The sequence below is a fragment of the Python bivittatus genome, unplaced genomic scaffold (assembly GCF_059951505.1).
Source record: "Python bivittatus isolate LINGU-HERP-01145 unplaced genomic scaffold, Pbiv_v1 ctg000080_np1212, whole genome shotgun sequence".
In the NCBI taxonomy this organism is placed as follows: Eukaryota; Metazoa; Chordata; class Lepidosauria; order Squamata; family Pythonidae; genus Python; species Python bivittatus.
In genome coordinates, this window is record NW_028277035.1 from 54,067,404 (window position 1) to 54,086,028 (window position 18,625).

General features: G+C 40.4%; 1 long non-coding RNA gene across 1 annotated transcript in view; it reads right to left on the reverse strand.

The window, feature by feature from the left end:
* Window positions 1-2,802: 2,802 nt before the first annotated feature.
* Window positions 2,803-18,625, reverse strand: part of LOC148216707 (uncharacterized) — a 35,208-nt gene continuing 19,385 nt past the window's right edge. Inside the window, exon 4 of the long non-coding RNA XR_015795070.1 lies at window positions 2,803-3,473. This is a non-coding gene — a long non-coding RNA (uncharacterized LOC148216707). The remainder of the gene's footprint in view (window positions 3,474-18,625) is intronic.

Below are 18,625 nucleotides of genomic sequence, written 5' to 3' on the forward strand. Positions count from 1 at the left end.
AAGTCTATTAAGAGCTACCAGAAATAGTAACATATGTATTTTAACCTTAATCAAAGAAATCCATTTTGTAATCCAATTTATCACTTTCTCTAAGAAGTAAAGCAAAAGAAATCTCTCCCCACTTATAAACAGATCCTTAAAACCTTGTCATTCAATCCTGGTTTAAAAAAAAAATCCCAGTAATAGCTAACGGAAACCACAACATATATTTTAACCCGGGTCAAATAAGTTCACTTTGTAAACCTTCTACTTACTTTTAAAGAGCTTGATCTTTAATCCTGTCAAAGAATGTCCCACGAGTTGATTTATTACCATTTTCTCTTTGCCTCCTTTCAGGAACAGCTTTGTTGGTTTAACATGTTCCTTTTGTAAATCCAAGATAAGAAGGGTTTCCAAATCATTCTTCTGATTTATTATTTGTATGTCTCCTTTAATTATTATGACATCAGCTGGTTTCATTTGTAGATCCATTTTGACATCTTTTTCCATATCACTCTTATACTCTGGCATTTTAAAATCTATTTTTAGATCCACAGCATCTTTTTCCATATCACTTTTATAATCCAGCATTTTTTAAAACTCCAAATCCACATTCAAATCAACCTCAGTCTCTATTTTATCCAATAAAATCTGTTGTTCTATATCTTCTGTTGTAGTATCAGACAATCTTGTAAGTAATTTCTGAGTACATTGTTCCCAAACAGCCTTAATTTCTTCTACAGTCAAATAGTATTGCTCCATTGTATTAATGGGTCTCTTCTCCTTTAATTGTAATTGTTTGTTCTCTCTGGTTCCCTCTTATCATCTGTTTATTTTCCAGTCAACAAAACTTTCCCATGGGAGGATTTCTTACAATTAATTTCAAAATCTTCATATAGTCTTTTATAAATTTTAAAACACCCCACAGGAAATATTCTTTCAAGTCCATCTAACCCTTTAACTTTCCAAAATCTGCATTCTAGACTCCCTTTGGCTGTTTTCCAAAAAGTAACACTTTTCTTTTTAATCCTTACATTTACATGGAGCTTCTTTCATCCAGGGTAGAAGAAGATTCTCCCAGTGTAATAAAACTTGTCCTTCAGAAGGTTCTTAATGTCTAAGAAATCAGTAAAAAGCAGTTTCCTAAAATAATTAAGAGAGGAAGTAGGTGAACCCAGTGTCTCTTTGAAAAGTGCTGAACCATAGCTTAGGCAGGATGGTTTTCCCCCAGCTCCCAGAACTCTCAGACCTGCTGGAAATCGCTATTTTATGATCTCTTTGCAGGGACATTCTGTGTGGAACAAACTTGTGGGTAATCCTTGTCCTCTCCTTAATCCAGAGAGTAGTCTGAAGAGCCGATCCATTCACTGGCTCCTCTTTCCACCATGATTGTCAGCTCCACAAAAGCAGAGCCATGTTCAGTCCACCGTTGCTATCCCTGGAAGTCTGAATTTCAATCCTTTCAACCACTTGTTTTCCCACTGTTCCAACAATATGTCCAAAATTCTTAGCCCATTCTATCATACACTCTTTCACTTGTTCATCCTCCATTTCAAATTTCAGTAAGAGTTTATACATTTTGGCAATTACATGTTCATTATTTGTACCTAATTCAACTTCAAATTCTGTCTTCTGTTCTTCAATTCCAAAAGTCCTGTTATCTACCTTAAATCTTTCTCTGAACTATGCGTACAAAAACCATTAAAAACTAAATCCCTCTGTAGCCAATTGTTCTCTTGATTTTTCCATGCTCTTGTTCTAACAATTCTCGATAGGTTAACCATTTCTCTCTACCTGCTGTTTCTTTCCTATAAAATGCTTCTTGTGCTGAGACCCACAAAGGCATTTTCGGGCACAATCTGGGTTTAAATCTGTTCCATATTCTCAATATGGCACTTCTAACATAGTGATTTTTGAAATCTACATTAACCTTAACTTTGTTCCATAGAAAACCATGCCATCTAAACCTCAGATCATGCTCTTCTAATTCTAAAATTCTTTTCTCAGCAGCCAAACCAGACCAGACCAGACCAGACCAGACCAGACCAAACCAAACCAAACCAAACCAAACAGCAGGCTGCAAAATAAAATTTTGAATCAGGCAATCCCAATCTGCCTCATTCCTTTGCATCTTGGAGGACTTTATATTTACTAATTTCCCATTACTATTATAAATGGGTCTGACCAGAATTATGGTAATACTTCCAGCTGCCTTGATAAGTTTTCTTTCCCCCTTCCCTACATCCAGTTTTCAGTCTCTTGTCCTTTGTTTCCTCATGGAGGAGAAATGGGTTCATTCACACACTATGCTATGTTCTTCCTAAGATCTTCCTACCACTGTTCAAAGACTTGCCATTAAAGTCACTGACTTTACAGAGATGAATCCTATTCTCTCTATGAATTAAAACAAAGGCAGCATTTTCATAGTTTTTCCAGAATATCCATACCAGCACTATAGCATCACCAACAGTGATCTACAGCACCTTGTGCATATAGTAGCATGTCTTAAATTCTGCCAGTATGGCAGAGCTGCCATCAAATACCACAGACCCCTCAGCCAATGTATCTTCAATAGAAGGGAATATGTGTAGCTCAGGGTTGAACTGTGGAGTCCTTGGAGTTCTCTGAGCATGGCTGTTTTCTTGCAAACATTTCGTTACCTGGCTAGATAACATCTTCAGTGCTAGGGCTCCACAATGTATCTTCAGTAAAGGATAACACATAAATACTGTATTTATTCCCCCCCCCCTTTTTTAACATAATATGGTCCCAAAGCCCAGCAGGTTTACGTGTTGGACCCCAACACATTTGAGGTGCCTCTCAGCTGTGGAGTTCACTACATGACTAGGGGCCAATCACTTTATTTCAGCCCAGTCTATCTAACAGGGTTGTTGTTGCTGAGATAAAATTAGGGTTGACTGCTCTTCCTCCATGTATGCCTTGAACTTTTAAAAAAAGATGGAATTAAAAATATTAATAACAAAAGGGGAGGCAAGAAACTATTTGGCTCTAAATTAATAATCTTTCAATGTAGGGAGGTTTTGTATGATTAGAGTTGTAAATCCCAGAGCTTTTTGTGGCTGGTTCATATTGACCAGTTGCATTTTAAGAAATTATTTCATAACTGCCCTTTTAGAGAATTGTTGCACTTCACCATCAATGTTCGCATCATAATCAATGTCATAGAATACCATTCAATACTATTTTTTTAATTGATTATGTCCCATTACGTTGTTGTCAACTCTTAGCAACCACATAATTTTCTCCATGTGATCTGTCCCTAACCTTCAGCTCTTCCAACAGCGCCACTATCACCACTGTAACTGAGTCCATCCACTTTGCTGCTGATCATCCTCTTCTTCTCTTTCCTTCCACCTTTCCCAGCATTAGAGCCTTTTCCGGAGAGCTGGGTCTTCGCAGAATGTGTCCAAAGTAGGATCATTTGAGCCTGGTCATTTGTGCCTTGAGTGAGAACTCTTGGCTGACATAAACTCCTAGGAAGATGAAAAGTTTAAAATTCAGGAGTAGATTCTTTGTGATGACAGAAATTAGTGTGTCAGCAAGTCTTTGCATCTTTATTTAGTTCTTCCTGACTTTTCTTGGAAGGCAGAGTTTAATGGATCCATTTGTGGCATAAAAACCTTCATCATTCACTACTTAGCAAATGCTGCATGGCTCATTATTCCCTTATAAAGGAAGGCCACGTTTTTAGCTAACAAGTGAATAAGGTGGTCCTATTACATTAATGAATATCTAATGGCTATTAGGTTGCTTGCTTTATAAACATTGGTAAATCTTTAATTTTTATATCCAAAGTAATGTGAACTCTAATGCAAAAGATTTCCGGCATTCAACAAGAAAAACAACAGCAGGCTTTCAGCACTGAAATGTTGTCTTTTTAGCAAGTCATTTTCCACCAGTAGTTTTGATTTAGTAAACAGAACGAAATTTAAGAATATATTTAAAACATACTTTGCACTGTCCTTTATCTTTACTAATCACTTGGTAATATGTTTGTCTAAATATACATTCATTGGAGATATGAGAGATAGACAGACACACACACACACATTTTTCAGCTCTGCATATATTGAGCTGATTGACAACCTTGACTGGAGGGTAAAACAGCAATTTCTACCTTTAAATTTCTACCTTTCCCCCACTCACATGCATGATTATGCAAGTGCAGCATTCTTAAGTAATCATAAGATGTTGATGGAGTATCTTTCATGCTCCAAAAAAGCACACATTTTTCACAAGTCACTTAATTGGAAGGACTCCTTCCTGCATTTAAGAAATAGAGATTAGTGGCCAGTCTACATATGACCCAGGGAAATGAATGAAACACAGATAGACATTGAAGGTTGACAGCATTTAGCCAATCTTGACCAATTTAAAAAAAGCTGGACCTGGTTAGTGCATGGATGGGAGACAACCTGAAAATCCCGAGGATGGAGGCTAGATTGGAAAGTTGAAAAAAAATCCAGAAGACTATGGTAATGACTTCTAATTCTTCCAAATAAATTGCAGGCACATATCCATCTAGTCACCCAGAGTAGAGTTTAGTTTAAAGGAGTCTTTATTTAAGATGTAAATTACTGTAAAGAGACTGTGTCAGAAGCACGTCAGTATTGAATATGAGGTAAGGCAACAAAATGGGAAGCTATGATGCTTATGGGACATGATAACATGAGTCACATTTCTGTGAGATAGGTGGCATATAAATATGATAGATAAATAAAAAAAACAATAAAATAGCAGTAAGTGTGTATAGCAGAGATGACGAGTGACTTATGGCAGTTTTCCTAATGATGAAACCAGCTGCATGCTGGGAAGAAAGCACAGGAGGAAACTATTTTCCTTTCTCAGGTGCTTACAAACAATTAGTGAAGATTAGATATTACTCCCATTTTCCTATATGGGACTTAGTCTGAATAACAAAATCCCTCCCTCCCTCCCTTCCTTTCTTTCATCAGCTTTGTGGCTCTTCTTTTGCTCCAAGAGAGAATGGAATATACCTGGGAATTGTTAGCATGGAAGAGATTCCTGGCCACAAGCTGGGCCTTCTTTGCTCTGATGCAATCAGTGTCAAACCAGAGTCTGGGAATGAGAGAAGCTGTGGCAGTCTGGGGACAATCTTGTTCGAGGTGCCTGAAGAATAAGGATAATCCCCCTCTAGTAAGTTAATGGCTGGGTGGGAGGCTTAGCTAGGCAAATTTGAGAGTGAAGCTGGAGGAGAGGAACTGAATTCAAGAGACCGAGCAGGTCTTTGGCCCTTCTGAAAGATGCTCTATTCCTTTTGGAGCTGAGAGGAGCATGGGCTTTTTCTAGGAACTTGGTACTTACTTTAGGATCAAATCATACATAGCATGATTAAATGCGCATGCAGCAACTAAAAGTAAAAAAATCCATCATGCAGCATATAAAGGAGGTACTCAGATGCCACCCTCTTGGGAATAAAAATGACTCAATAATTTGAACAATGGAAGATTACCAAAAAAGGGCAATATGACCTTTTTGTGTTATCTGTGCTCAACTGACAAGTATATTCATTTAGTTCTATTCTTTATTGAACTACTGACTGCCAGTTAATGGCAAAGCTGCTCTACTTGTTCTCTGTGTTTTCTTTTTTCCTACAGGGTTTTTTCCCTCTCATTTTGAAATTCTATCACACGGATGAGTTTTCCAGTGGGATGAGAGCCCACAGAGTGTCCAGAGACACTTAACATGAAGATCAGCATCTGAGCCCAGCAAGAGGGAATAACAAGTTCATTTGCAAGGGAGAAAAAAAAAAACACCTAGATTTATGTTAATAGTTTGAGCAAAATCATTATTCGTGACAAACATATTAGGAAAGAGGGTACCTTCTTGTGCAGCCGCATACTTAGCATTAGTAAAGGTGTTCATTGCTCTCTCTCATTTCTGAGATAAGTAGAGTTACTTCCTCCTCTTATTACCCTGCCTCTTGAGGAAATAGTAACCCCTGGAGAATGAATACCGTTCAATGTAAACAAAAGAAATGCTGGAAGACACTGACATTTCTTTCCCCTTTTTCTTATGCCTAGATGTTCTTTATACATGGTTCTCACCAGAACTGCCTCTCAGCAGGACCAAGAATTGGCCTGGATGGCATCCTGTTTAAAAATGCCACATTTAAGCCCTAATACAAGAAAAAAGAAATTGCTTCAATCAGATTGGAGAATAGGATTGGACTGAATGCCAGCCAAGAGATGAGAGGGCAGATGGAAAGTATAGAAAGCATTTGAAGCATTACTTCATATTGCTCCTCAAAGTAGCCTGATGGAGCACATACCTTTCTGAGCCAAAATAGCAATTTTGTCGACTTTACTGATTGGTCAGTATTATTACATCTTTAGTTTATTTTATGTAAATATATCTGAAGGTCTTCTTCTTCTTCTTAGCATCCTTCACCTCTCAATTTATCTTCAGCTTTAATTTTCCTGTAACTAACTTTACAAATTAAGGCAAGATTGTCACGGTTTAGTGAAATGCCTCTTACCAGTCCCTTGGGAGATGCAATCCATTTCATGTTCGCAGATAACTGACCACAGGGCCCCTGAAATCAAATTTCTCCCACTGACATTTGCCTATACAGTCCCTCAATAACGGTATTATTCTTTTACTTTTCAGTCCTGCTCTATGAAATGATAGGGTGGATAAGGAAGCCACCTGAGACGGTAGGTACTTGAGCAACTTTTCCAGAGTTTCAAAATCCATGAAGATGTAAAAGAATGTAGAGCTGACCTTGGGGAAGATATGGGAGAGCCATTTGAGGGGGGAGGAGCAAGGACCAAGCCATTAAGGGGGGATCTTTGAAAAAGGATTACATAGTCCTGAAATAAGTGGAAGTATGAGAAAGAAACTGAAAATACTCCTCCTTTTGATTTTGTTTAGTGTAAGTTGGGACAGAGAGAAACTTGGACAGGCTTTCAAGATTCTGTTATTGTACCTTACTACAATAAAGAGCTTTCCAGGAATCCCTGCCATGCCTGTTTCTTGACCTGAGCTACCTAGAAGGGCTGACAGGCGATATGGTTGTTGGTGTTCTTTATAGCATCATTTGTGACACACAGATTAGCAGAAAGGGATAATTGTCCATGGTAGTGACAAGCCGTGGAAGATGTTCTGCCATATCCTTGCTCTTGGCAGACAACACATTTCACAAGCCAGTGTCTCTAGCCAATACTGGTTCCTTATACTGTAACAGTGAGTCACCAACTACCAGGACCCTTCTCTTTGTCTTCTTGCAGGATGCAGATGAATCTCCTCTGGGATTCACCATGCAGTTTCATTTTCCACAGTATCTTTTTTCTTCTCCTGAAGCCTCAGAGACTATGTGTGTGTGTGTGTGTGTGTGTGTGAGAGAGAGAGAGAGAGAGAGAGAGAGAGAGAATGTCTGAAAGCTGCTTCTAATTTAACAATACCTTCTGCATTTCTTGCTACTGGTTGTCACTTTTATCCAATGAAAACTTGCTTCCTCTTTCATCTCCTGTTGTTGCATCTGTTTGATTTGATCAATCTTCATCTTCTGTCATCAGCTGATCTACTCTAAATGTATGCCAAATTAATTTTGGGAGAGGAACACTAATAAGTCATACTTGTTGCAGAAAACAATTAGAGACATCTGTCCATTTATTTTCACATTTGTTTCTTAAGACTTTTATTTCTTCTAAGTTTCCCTGATTAGCCAAATACACACTCTCTAGTTAAACAGAAATTTTATCTACCTCATTTAAGTCTACTGGCCAACTCTTCTCTTGTCACTTGCTCAGTGAGCTTTCTTTCTAGAATCTGCCTGCTTATATTCCTTTTACAGTCTCTGCTTACTCAGCAGAAAGCAGGCGCTTAAATCATCTATACTGTGCAATCAGCAGCTTTCAGAACATACCCCAAGGAAACAGCAACTGTTAATGAGATTAGCTTTTTCATCCTATACAATTGAGTGCAGTCCCTCAGAACACATGGGCTCTCTGGGCAGTCTCTTCTTGCTTTTGAATTATGCTCCTTTTCCCATTGTCTTTCTTTTACAATATTGGTGTGTTTCCTGAAACAGCCCAAAATAGTCTGAATTCCTCATAAGACTGATAGTGAGCACAGTCTTTCTGTATTGATCCCTGCATAGCCAAAGTGGTGCTACAGCAGCAGAAATTCCTACCCCTTTTTCTCTCTCATACCCATAGCTATTAAGGACCCTACTCAGGTAAGAAAAAGCAGTCAGTCCTTTAAAAAGTGGGGGTCAGCTACCTCAGTTGGAGCAGTGGCCATGGAAGAAAAACTTGCTGTATGCGAGGGGCCATGCATAAGTAGGCCGCAAAAGACGAAGCCAAAGAGGCCCAGGGTGAGCAAAGGTGTAGCCACAGGATGCATGTGATGTTGAGAGGAAATTGCTTCAGCAGCAACCCAGCAATGGAGAATGGTGAGCCCAGACATCTGGGGAGGGGGCACAAATGAGAAGATCTGGCCATGGCAGCAGCAGCTTCAGCAGGAAACAGGACAGTGTAGAGGTCAGTGAAGGCCAGACAACACAGTAGCAGCAACCTCTTTCAAATGGGAGAAGAGGGAACAAGAGGCCAAAAACAGCATCGGCACCTGGCTTGATGAGTTAGCAGGAATGAACCCAGTGAATACAAGACTACCTCCACTACCTACCCTGCAGCCTACAAGCACAGGAGCATACTGGAGGACTGCGGCTGAAGCTAAAATAGGAGACCCAGGAAATTAAGATCAAGTCAACAGAGGCTAAACCCCAGTATAAGACCAAAGCATGAAGATAAACAAATTATAGAGAAGTAAGGAATAGAAATGGAAGGTAAGAATAGCGAGCAGAACTATAATACAGTAGAAGTGATAAAGTAAGAATGTAGGAATATCTATTTCATAGAGAATGGAAGACACAGAGAGAGGATAAGAAATTGGAATTAGAGATCATATATATCACTTTTTCAGGGAAGGCAAAGTTTATTTCATCTATTATCACTTTTATAATGAAAAATCTTTTCTCAGTGGTAATTGGCCTGCTTCCTGCTGGGGTCTACCATCTTAAAACCTACAGAGCATCCATATATGACAGCACCCTTGGATGAAATCAATCTCTTTGCAGAAGTATCAAAAACAAAACATAACAAAAATATCTTCAGGGGAAAAAATCTTAAGGGGAGTAAAAAAAAAAAAAAAAAAAAGCGTCCAGTGAGGACTGAGCACATTCAATAGCCACAGAAAGTTCAGTGTTCTGCAAACCAGTATATTCAACTCAAGTAATACTATGCAAAATTAGATTTTAAGTGTAGCTCAGCCAACAGGATTCCATGAGCAGCAGATCATCTTAAATTGTGCCAACAGTTTCTGTTTATATATTCTAAACCCCAGGATACTACATAACTAACATGTTCCCTGGCATATATCAACCTCCCTGCCTTACTTAATTTGATTCTATTTAGCTTTTTTAATTTTAAAAAATGAATGGGTAAATATCACACTGTGAAATATCAGCCTTAAGCATAACCTCTATTTCTAACTAAGCCTTTGAGAAACGATGTTCTTAGAAAACAAAATGATGAATGAATGCAGCGGAGGACTTTTTTTTACCTTCTAATATATTAGTAATTGATTATTATCGACATCCTCCATGGCAAACATTTTAAGGGAGTGCCCATAACATGTTCTCAAAATTCAAAATGTGCCCTGACATCAAAAAGTTGGTGATCCATTTTCTCAACAGATGCCTATTGTTTATTTACTGACATGCAAATCAAGATAATCCAGTATGATACAGTATCTGAAAAAAGCATTTAATGTAAAACTTAAGTTTAAGGAAACCTCAATGATCATGTAAATTAGACATTTTTATTTTTAAAAGTCATGATCCAGTCACTTCCTTTTCAATTTACAAATACACATGATCTGCCATAATTTCAAGTATCCTACTCATCTAGAAAGTGATTGCTTTCTTTGATGGTGCCTCATTTGATCCTTATCAAATCATATGAGTAGTTGAAATGTTTTTACTGGTGGTAATCCTACAGGAGGGGGTGGAAGGAAGACATGAGAACATTCAAAGTGTGGAAGCACAATAAATTCAGCAATTACTTTCCCCAAATATAGAAGATAGGCTATTCAAATAATCTCTTTTATTTCTTCTGGGCAGGCTATTTCTTGGCAAGCTATTCTCCAACAAATACCCAGAGATCAGAAATAGTTGCTGATTCGTCATAAAAAGATTATATATCTTTGCATTACAGAAAACTATAAAATGAGTCATTCTCTGTACTCATTTCCCACATTCCTTCCTTGCAGAAAAATATAGCAGAAATACTGTGTATTCATAAATAAAGGAGAAAGCTGATTAACCTCCTTTACACCGTAAATTAAACTTGTATTTAGCTTGATTTCCCTGCATTAATGAATATCTACAGCTGATTTTATTTAAAATGCACTACCATGAAACTATTTATTTTACTGGAAGGAGGGAATATTTTAAGCTTTTGGGATAAACCAAACTGTTGTTTCCACGGTAACTTCACCTGCAGTAAAAAGCTAATCTTATACATAGAGAGGATACATTGCTTGTTCTAAAGCCAGCAAGATTGACTCTTTTATTAGTACAAGAGCCCATATGGGAGAAGTAAAGTTTATTCCTAAAGGTGGAAAATCAACAGTAAAAATCAAGCACGCCACAATATGAATTATGAAAGGACTAGCCGGCAGCTATATTTTCCTAATACAATTTGTTGCAACCTGTCTCATTTGTAGAGAGCTGCATGTAGACAGACACTGCATGTGAGATCTGGATGAATTCTACAGCTTTCCACACCAAAGTTCAGAAAACATTATTGTCACAAAACGGAACAGGGTAATAACGAGTAGAACGTGGGGGTGGGGTCATAATAGAGTTGGTTATGAGCCGCCCAGAGTTTGGCAGCTATATAGATGTTTTAAATTAAATAAATAAAAATGTTTTGCGCGCATGATGTACAATTTGGTACATGTTTTTAAGCACATGGGACAGTTGTTTACAATAATATTTCTATTACACAAGGAAGAATCTGAAATGTTGCGGGGGGTTGTCTCGGTGCCATTGCCTCCAGTCCCTCCCTGACGCCTTTTCTTCCCTGGCAATAGCTGTCACGTTTCCACTAGGGCAGCTCCCTGCAAAGCTCAGTGACCAGAGAATCATTTCAGTGCAAAAGCCATGGAATGTCAGAGGTTATTCAAAGTAAAAGTGGCACTAAGTAAGACTAATTCAACCCCAGTGAAAGACTTACTGCTGCTCCTTAATTTGTGCCCTCAAAATATACGCAACGTTCAGATATTTATTTGGCCACTGGGAACCTTAATCTGGCAATTCAATGAATTCATCTCTTTCCTCTACCACACAGATAATAACAGAACTGATGCCTCCTCCCCATAAGGAGATCCAGTTTTTGTAATTTTTCCCCTGAAAAGTCCTTTTGAATTGGTTGTCTATAGGACTGGACTTAAACGTAATTCCTGCCCACCAAATTTTTCCCTATTCTAAGGTGCAGAAGGGAGATCTCTATTCTTCTTTTATTATGTACATATGTTATGTTACGTGCATTACATTAAAGCTGGAATAACAAAGGCCACTCCTTTTGGGATTGTCCATTACTAATTATCTACAGTATTATTTCCTGTGGCTTGGAGTTCATAATGTTCTCTGTCCTTCTATCTCTTCCTTTGTAGTTCATCTCTTTCTCTCTCTCCCTTGCTTGCCTTTTTTCACATTTTACCCGTTAACTATTTTTCATGTTTCCCTGACGTTTAATAAAAAACAAGCCATTTTTGCTAGCCGAACAGGTAGTATGTGTGTTTGCTTACAGGTGGATACAAGGATTGACTGGGATTCTGTTGGATGCAAAACTAAAACTGGTAATTATCCAGTGCAGTTTCTAACACTTATAATCCCTGATGCTGGTTCATGGGGGGGGGGGGATGTGTACCTTCTCCACCATCCCATTACTTTTCTCAGCCTGATAATGATCTGAATTATTAATGCCTATTCCAGTCAGTTAGTTCTTCATTCATTTTAAAACTGAACTTTCAACTCAAATCAGTCCTCAGGGTGATCAGCAATAATTACAATTTCAATGTACTTTAAAATGATTCCTAAAATTGAATAATGAAGACCCGGCAAGAGAAAGATACACCTTTTAGTTAAACAGTGTGATTATGTGCCATCAAACTGGTGTCAACTCTTAACAGCCATATAAGGAGAACTTCTCCAGAATGATCAGTCCCCAGCCTGACCCTTCAGTTTTCGCAAGAGGGCACCCACTGCTGCTGTAATAACATCCACCCACCTTGCTGTTGGTCATCTTCTTCTTCTCTTCCCATCCACCTTTCCCAGCATTAAACAAGATGACAGTCGGGACCAAACACATTTCCCATTGCATAAACTAACAGAGAAGGCCAGTCTGTGATAGCTGACTTGTGTATCATTTAGCTGTGTATTTATTATTCCCCAATATTTTTCTAACATTTTCTTAAGATGCCTGTACTTCCTTCTCCAGCACTGATGTCGTCATTTTGACTAGATAAGGATTGATATGCAGATTATGATGTATATATAATCTCTTTGAAAATGCTAAAAGCAGCTTGTTTAACTCATCAAGGTCCTTTGCCCATCTATATTGGTGAAAGAATGGTAGGGAGACATACCGAAAATAAAGAGCCATTTGAGTCAGTCCATATGGCTAAATTAAATCAATAATTCAGCAATAACTGCAGCTACAATGTCATGCTCCTTCTGTCTTATTCTTTGTGTAAAGTAATAAAGATATTTACTAGAAAGGGAGGTCTGGATGTGCTCAGGCAATCTGTGTCTTCTTGTAAGGAAAGAGCTGACATACTTCCAGGAACTAGTGTTTACCCAGTAGAAAAATTATAAACTTGGGATAGAGGAGGGCTATGTATCTTAGTTTAGGGGTGACAGTTCCCTGACAACCTATTACAGATTATTGCTGTGTCTGAAAGCATATTCTGTTTGAAGGGTTCTGTCCTCATCCAACTTAATAAAGAAGAAGAGAGATCAGGGGACAGTATAAATTATCTATCCATATTTAGGACCCAGCATACAGATCACATTCTCATAACTTTCCCATAAAGTTGAGCGGTATTATTCAATAATTATAATGAAATCAACAAGATTGTTCCTGTGATTCTGAATCAATGCACATGGTCTTGGCTATATTCCAGTAGCATATTTACCATGTTAGCTTGTAATGTTTTAGATTTAATTTGATTTTTTCTTCTATTATCAGTTTAATTTAAAATTATTATATGATGCCTGGTGAATCTGCTTTATAAAACTATTTAAATACAAGAAATGAATGCCTGTGTTAAATGCATAACCATCATAAGTCACCATGAAAAATGCATCTACCTTTTTTTATATTTCCCATTCTCACATGACCTTTCAGGCTGATGAAAATTGAGCATGTGCAGTCCAAAAGTGATTGCTGAAATATCTCTTTAAAAATCTATTCATGAAAATAAACAATTATGTTCTAAGCTCATTGATTTTAATTATGTTCTTACATTGGTCTATTTTACAATGTAATTAATATACTGCATGCATCTAGAGTGATTTGCAGTTATAGCTGAAGAAAGCATTTTTCATATGTTGAGGGAGCTCACTTACATGGTCAGCAGAAAGTAAGAGCTAGAGTATACGCTAAACTTTTCATTCAAGGTGTAGGTGGTAATACAGTGGTACCTCGGGTCACGAACGCTTCTGTTCACGAACAATTTGGGTCACGAACAGCACCGTTCGCAAAATTTTGCTTCCGTTTGCGAACTCTGCATCGGGTGACGAACAGGATCCGCGGCCATTTTCCCTGCCATGACATGTGGTCATGGCTTCCTGTAGGCGAGATCACGGTAGCAGACAGACATCCTGTGAAGCTTTTTGGTGTGCTTGTTAGCATGGCTCCAAAGAAAGTGCAGAGCAAGCATGGTAAGAATAAGGTTTTGAAGAAAATAACCATTGAATTGAAGAAGGAAATTGTAGAAAAGCACGAGTGTGGTATTCGTGTGACTGATCTGGGCTCGGAGTACAAGATGGCGAAGTCGACAATCTCGACTATTTTGAAGAATAAAGATGCCATCAAAGGAGCTGATGTGGCAAAAGGAGTAATGATGTTAACCAAGCAGAGGACACAAGTGCTGGAAGAGGTGGAAAAACTTTTGTTAGTGTGGCTGAATGAGAAACAGCTGGCAGGTGATAGCGTTAATGAAGCTATGATCTGTGAAAAAGCCAGGAAATTGCACAGTGATTTACTGCAAAAAAAACCCTCTACAAGCATAGCAAGTGAAGAATTTAAAGCCAGCAGAGGCTGGTTTGATAAATTCCGCAAGAGAAGTGGCATCCACAGTGTGAAAAGACATGGTGAGGCTTCCAGTTCTGACAAGGCTGCTGCAGAAGCCTACAAGAAAGAATTTGAGGACTTCATGAAGGCAGAAGGATACGTTGCTCAGCAAGTGTTCAACTGCGATGAGACAGGGCTCTTCTGGAAGAAGATGCCAAACAGAACCTATATCACGCAGAAGGAAAAGGCACTGCCAGGGCACAAGCCCATGAAGGACAGATTGACCCTTTTGCCGTGTGTGAATGCAAGCGGCGAGCTAAAGATTAAGCCACTACTGGTGTACCATTCCCAGACCCCTCGTGCATTCAAGGAACACAATGTGAACAAGGCCAGACTGCCTGTCATGAGGAGGGCCAATGTGAGAGCTTGGGTCACAAGGCAATTGTTCATGGAATGGCTGCACGAGGTGTTCGCACCCACTGTTAAAAAATATATTTCTGACAACCAACTGCCTGAAAGGTGCCTTCTTCTGATGGACAATGCCCCAGCACACCCTCCAGCCTTGGTGGATGATATGGACGCTGAGTATGACTTCATAAAGGTCAAGTTCCTCCCCCGCAACACAACACCTCTTCTGCAGCCCATGGACCAGCAAGTGATCTGCAACTTTAAGAAGCTGTACGCAAAGGTGCTCTTCACCAGGTGTTTCAATGTCACTGAAGAAACATCCTTGACTCTGAAAGAATTCTGGAAGAAACATTTCAATATCCTCCACTGCATCAGCCTAATTGACAAAGCCTGGGGAGATGTCACCTGCCGGACATCTTAAACTCAGCCTGGAGGAAACTGTGGCCAGAATGTGTCGCTGAACGTGACTTTGAAGGGTCTGATGCAGAGGTAGTGGAGGAGATTGTGTCCATGGGCAAGAGCATGGGTCTGGTTGTGGATGATGCGGACATAGAGGAGCTTGTTGAGGACCATAAGGAGGAGCTGACCACAGAAGAACTTGCTGAGCTCCAGAGTGAGCAACAGAAAGTGCTTGGCGAGGAGCATTCCACTGAGGAAGAGGAGGAGGGGGAGGAGGTGAGCAGTAAAGTGATACAATCCATCATGGCAAAATGGAATGAGTGCCAGGATTTCATTGAGAAGCACCACCCCAACAGAACTGTGACAAGCAGAGTGCTGAATCTTATGAACGATAACGTGTTCTCTCATTTCCGGAGGGTTATGCAGCGCAGGAAAAAACAACTGACTTTAGGCAGGTTTTTCCCCAGAACTGAGCCTACAGCTAAGAGACAAAGAAGAGAGGAAACCCCTGAAGGAGATCTCCCCGATGTCCTTTTGGAGGGGGACTCTCCCTCCAAACAATAACCTCCTCCCCACCCGCCTTCCTGTCCTCCACGCCAGAAGTCGCCTCGAGCAAGGTTAGCGTTCTCTCTCTTCGTACTGCACTGCACTGTACTGTACTGTACTGTACTTTGTTTCATATTTTTGTGGTTTAAAAAAAAAATACATATGGTTCAGAATGGATTAACCGTATTTACATTGAACCTTATGGGAAAATTTGATTCAGGTTGTGACCAATTTGGGTCGCGACCAGAGTCGCGGAACAAATTAAGTTCGTGACCTGAGGTACCACTGTAAATTACTTTTAATTCAAAGTGTTGATTCACTCATGTCTCCTGGCTGTTAATCATAGTCGCCCTCTTTATTTATTTATTTATTTATTTATATCACATTTATATAGCCGCCCATCTCACAATAAGTGTCTCTGAATGGCTTACAATAAAACAAGCATAAAATCCAAATGTTAAACAATAACTATACAGACAGTCCCCTACTTGCGAACTTTCACCAATACGAACAAGATGGACTCAGAAGTCAGAAATGGAAGCCGGGCTGGAAGTCAGGCCAGAAGGTGGGAGAAGGTGGGAAAAGATTAGTTTGCAGCACGCCACAAACTAACCCTTTCCCGCCTTCTCCCACCTTCTGTTTGTCCTCATTGGAGTTGGAATTCCCAGAAAGGGTTAGTTTACACAGCGCACTCCATCACCAGGTGAGGCAGGAGAGAGTGCAGTGGGAGAGGACAGGGGAGAGGGGGGCAGAGGTCTCCTGCCTTGCCCACTAACAGAGCATGCTGCGCCCCACCAGCTTGTCCCTTAGTCCAGGGAGCCACCACCACCTCTCCTGCCTCACCTGGTGACGCACTGGCAGCAGAAGATAGGGCTCCTCTGCCCACACCACTGCCCTGCCTCCTGCTTCCTCCTTTTTTTTTTTACTTTTTACTTGGTTGGACTTATGAACAAAACAGACTTACAAACAGCCTCTTGGAACATAACCTGTTCATAAGTAGGGGACTGATTGTAATTAAAACACGAAGCTGTACAAAAACCCTTCTAGCCACAACTGCTACCTGCTCTTCAAGCAGGAGTGATGAGTCTAGGAGGACCTCCAAGCTGCCCACCATGTCTGTTTGGGGCAGCGCAACCCCATCCAGTACCAAAGATGGCATAGTCCCTGAACCGGAGGACCCCAAAACCCAGAGCCACTCAGTCTTGCCAGGGTTCAGCTGTGGCCCACAGCCTCCAGACACTGGAACAGGACATCAGCAGCATTGCTTAAATTGCCAGGGGCAGAAAGATATAGTTGGGTTTCATCAGCACACTGATGATACCTCACCCCATGGCAATGGAGGATCTCACCCAACAGTTTCATGTAGATGTTAAATAGGAGAGGGGAGAGCTCCAAACCCTGTGGAACCCTACAGAGTAGAGACCGAGGGCGAAATCTCTCCTCTCCAATCACTGCTGCCTGGGAATGACCCTGGAGAAAGGAGGAGAACCAGCACAATACAGTGCCACCCACCCCCAATCTCCAGAGCTGATCCATAAGGATACCATGGTCAATAGTATCAAAGGCCGCTGAGAGATCAAGCAGAGTGAGGGTGGATGCACAACGTCCATCCTGCTCCCACCAAAGGTCATCCAAAAGTGTGACCAATGCCATTTCCATCCCATATTCAGGCCTGAATCCTGACTGAAAGGGGTCCCAATAATCTGCTTCATCCAGAGTCCTCTAAAGCTGCTGCGCAACCACCTTCTCAATTATCTTCCCCCAAAAGGGAATGTTAGATACTGGACAAAAATTGTCCAGTATGGTGGGATTCAGCAATGATTTATTGAGGAGGGTGCAGACCAGCACATCCTTAAGGGGCAGAGGAACATTCCCCCCTCACTCTGGGAAGAATTCACCACTACTAGAGCCCACCCGTACAACAGCGTTAGTTAGCGAGGAGGGGCATGGATCTAGAGAGCAGGTGGCTGAGCTCAGAGTTATAAGAACCCTGTCCACTTCCTCAGGCCCAACAAACCATTCCCAGATAACAGGGCAAGACTCTGCCCTGGGCATTTCCCTAGGACCTGCAAAAAAGTCAGCATCCCACTGATAATGAATTTGAGCAATTTTGTCCAACAGATGTTGAGCAAATTCTTCCACAGGGCCCTGTAGGGGGGTTTCTGAACCCTCTCTACCCAAGAGGGCACATGTCATTCAAAACAAGGCCACAGGACAACTAAATGCAGGTGCAATAAGGCTGGAGAAGTATTGTCACTTCATCGCCCTTACCACCATGAAGTAGGCCTTAATAGCAGCTCTAACATGTGTTAGGTCAAGTTCGTCCCTCATCGAACATCAGCAACACTCTAGATGTCACTTCTCTCATTTCATTTCTCTCAATTCCTCGGTGAACCACAGGGAATGACGGGATCCATGAGATGGGAGAGGTCACGTAGGTGTGATCCAATCCAAGGCCTCAACAGCCCTCTTATTCCAAGCGGCCACCAGAGCCCCACAGAGCCCCAACAGGAACAGCTCTCAGCTCCCTCTGAAACCCAGTACTTAGCAATTTTTCCCTTCTGTTTCACTCCTGCCTCTTGACAAAAAGCTAGGTAACTGGGTTCACACAACACACACAACCAGATCTGTAGCATACCTAGTGGCTGCTAAGCAGTTCACTTTTAATTTTGGTTAATTTTTGTTGGCTTCACATTGTGTAAACCAAGTCTCCTTGATTAGTTTATGATTAAGTGCATTGGGCAAACCCAGAAAATAGGTCAATTCAGTAATCAATTTTGGTACAATGAATAAACTAAGAGAATGAGGGACTCCTACGGCAATGTCATTGTTATCCCAATGCATTTACAACTTGACAATTCTGGCAGGAAAAACAGAAAAGAACACCCAGGAAAATTGATGTGGGGCGTGGAACAGAATTCCCCTAGTTTTTGTTCACCCCTACATTC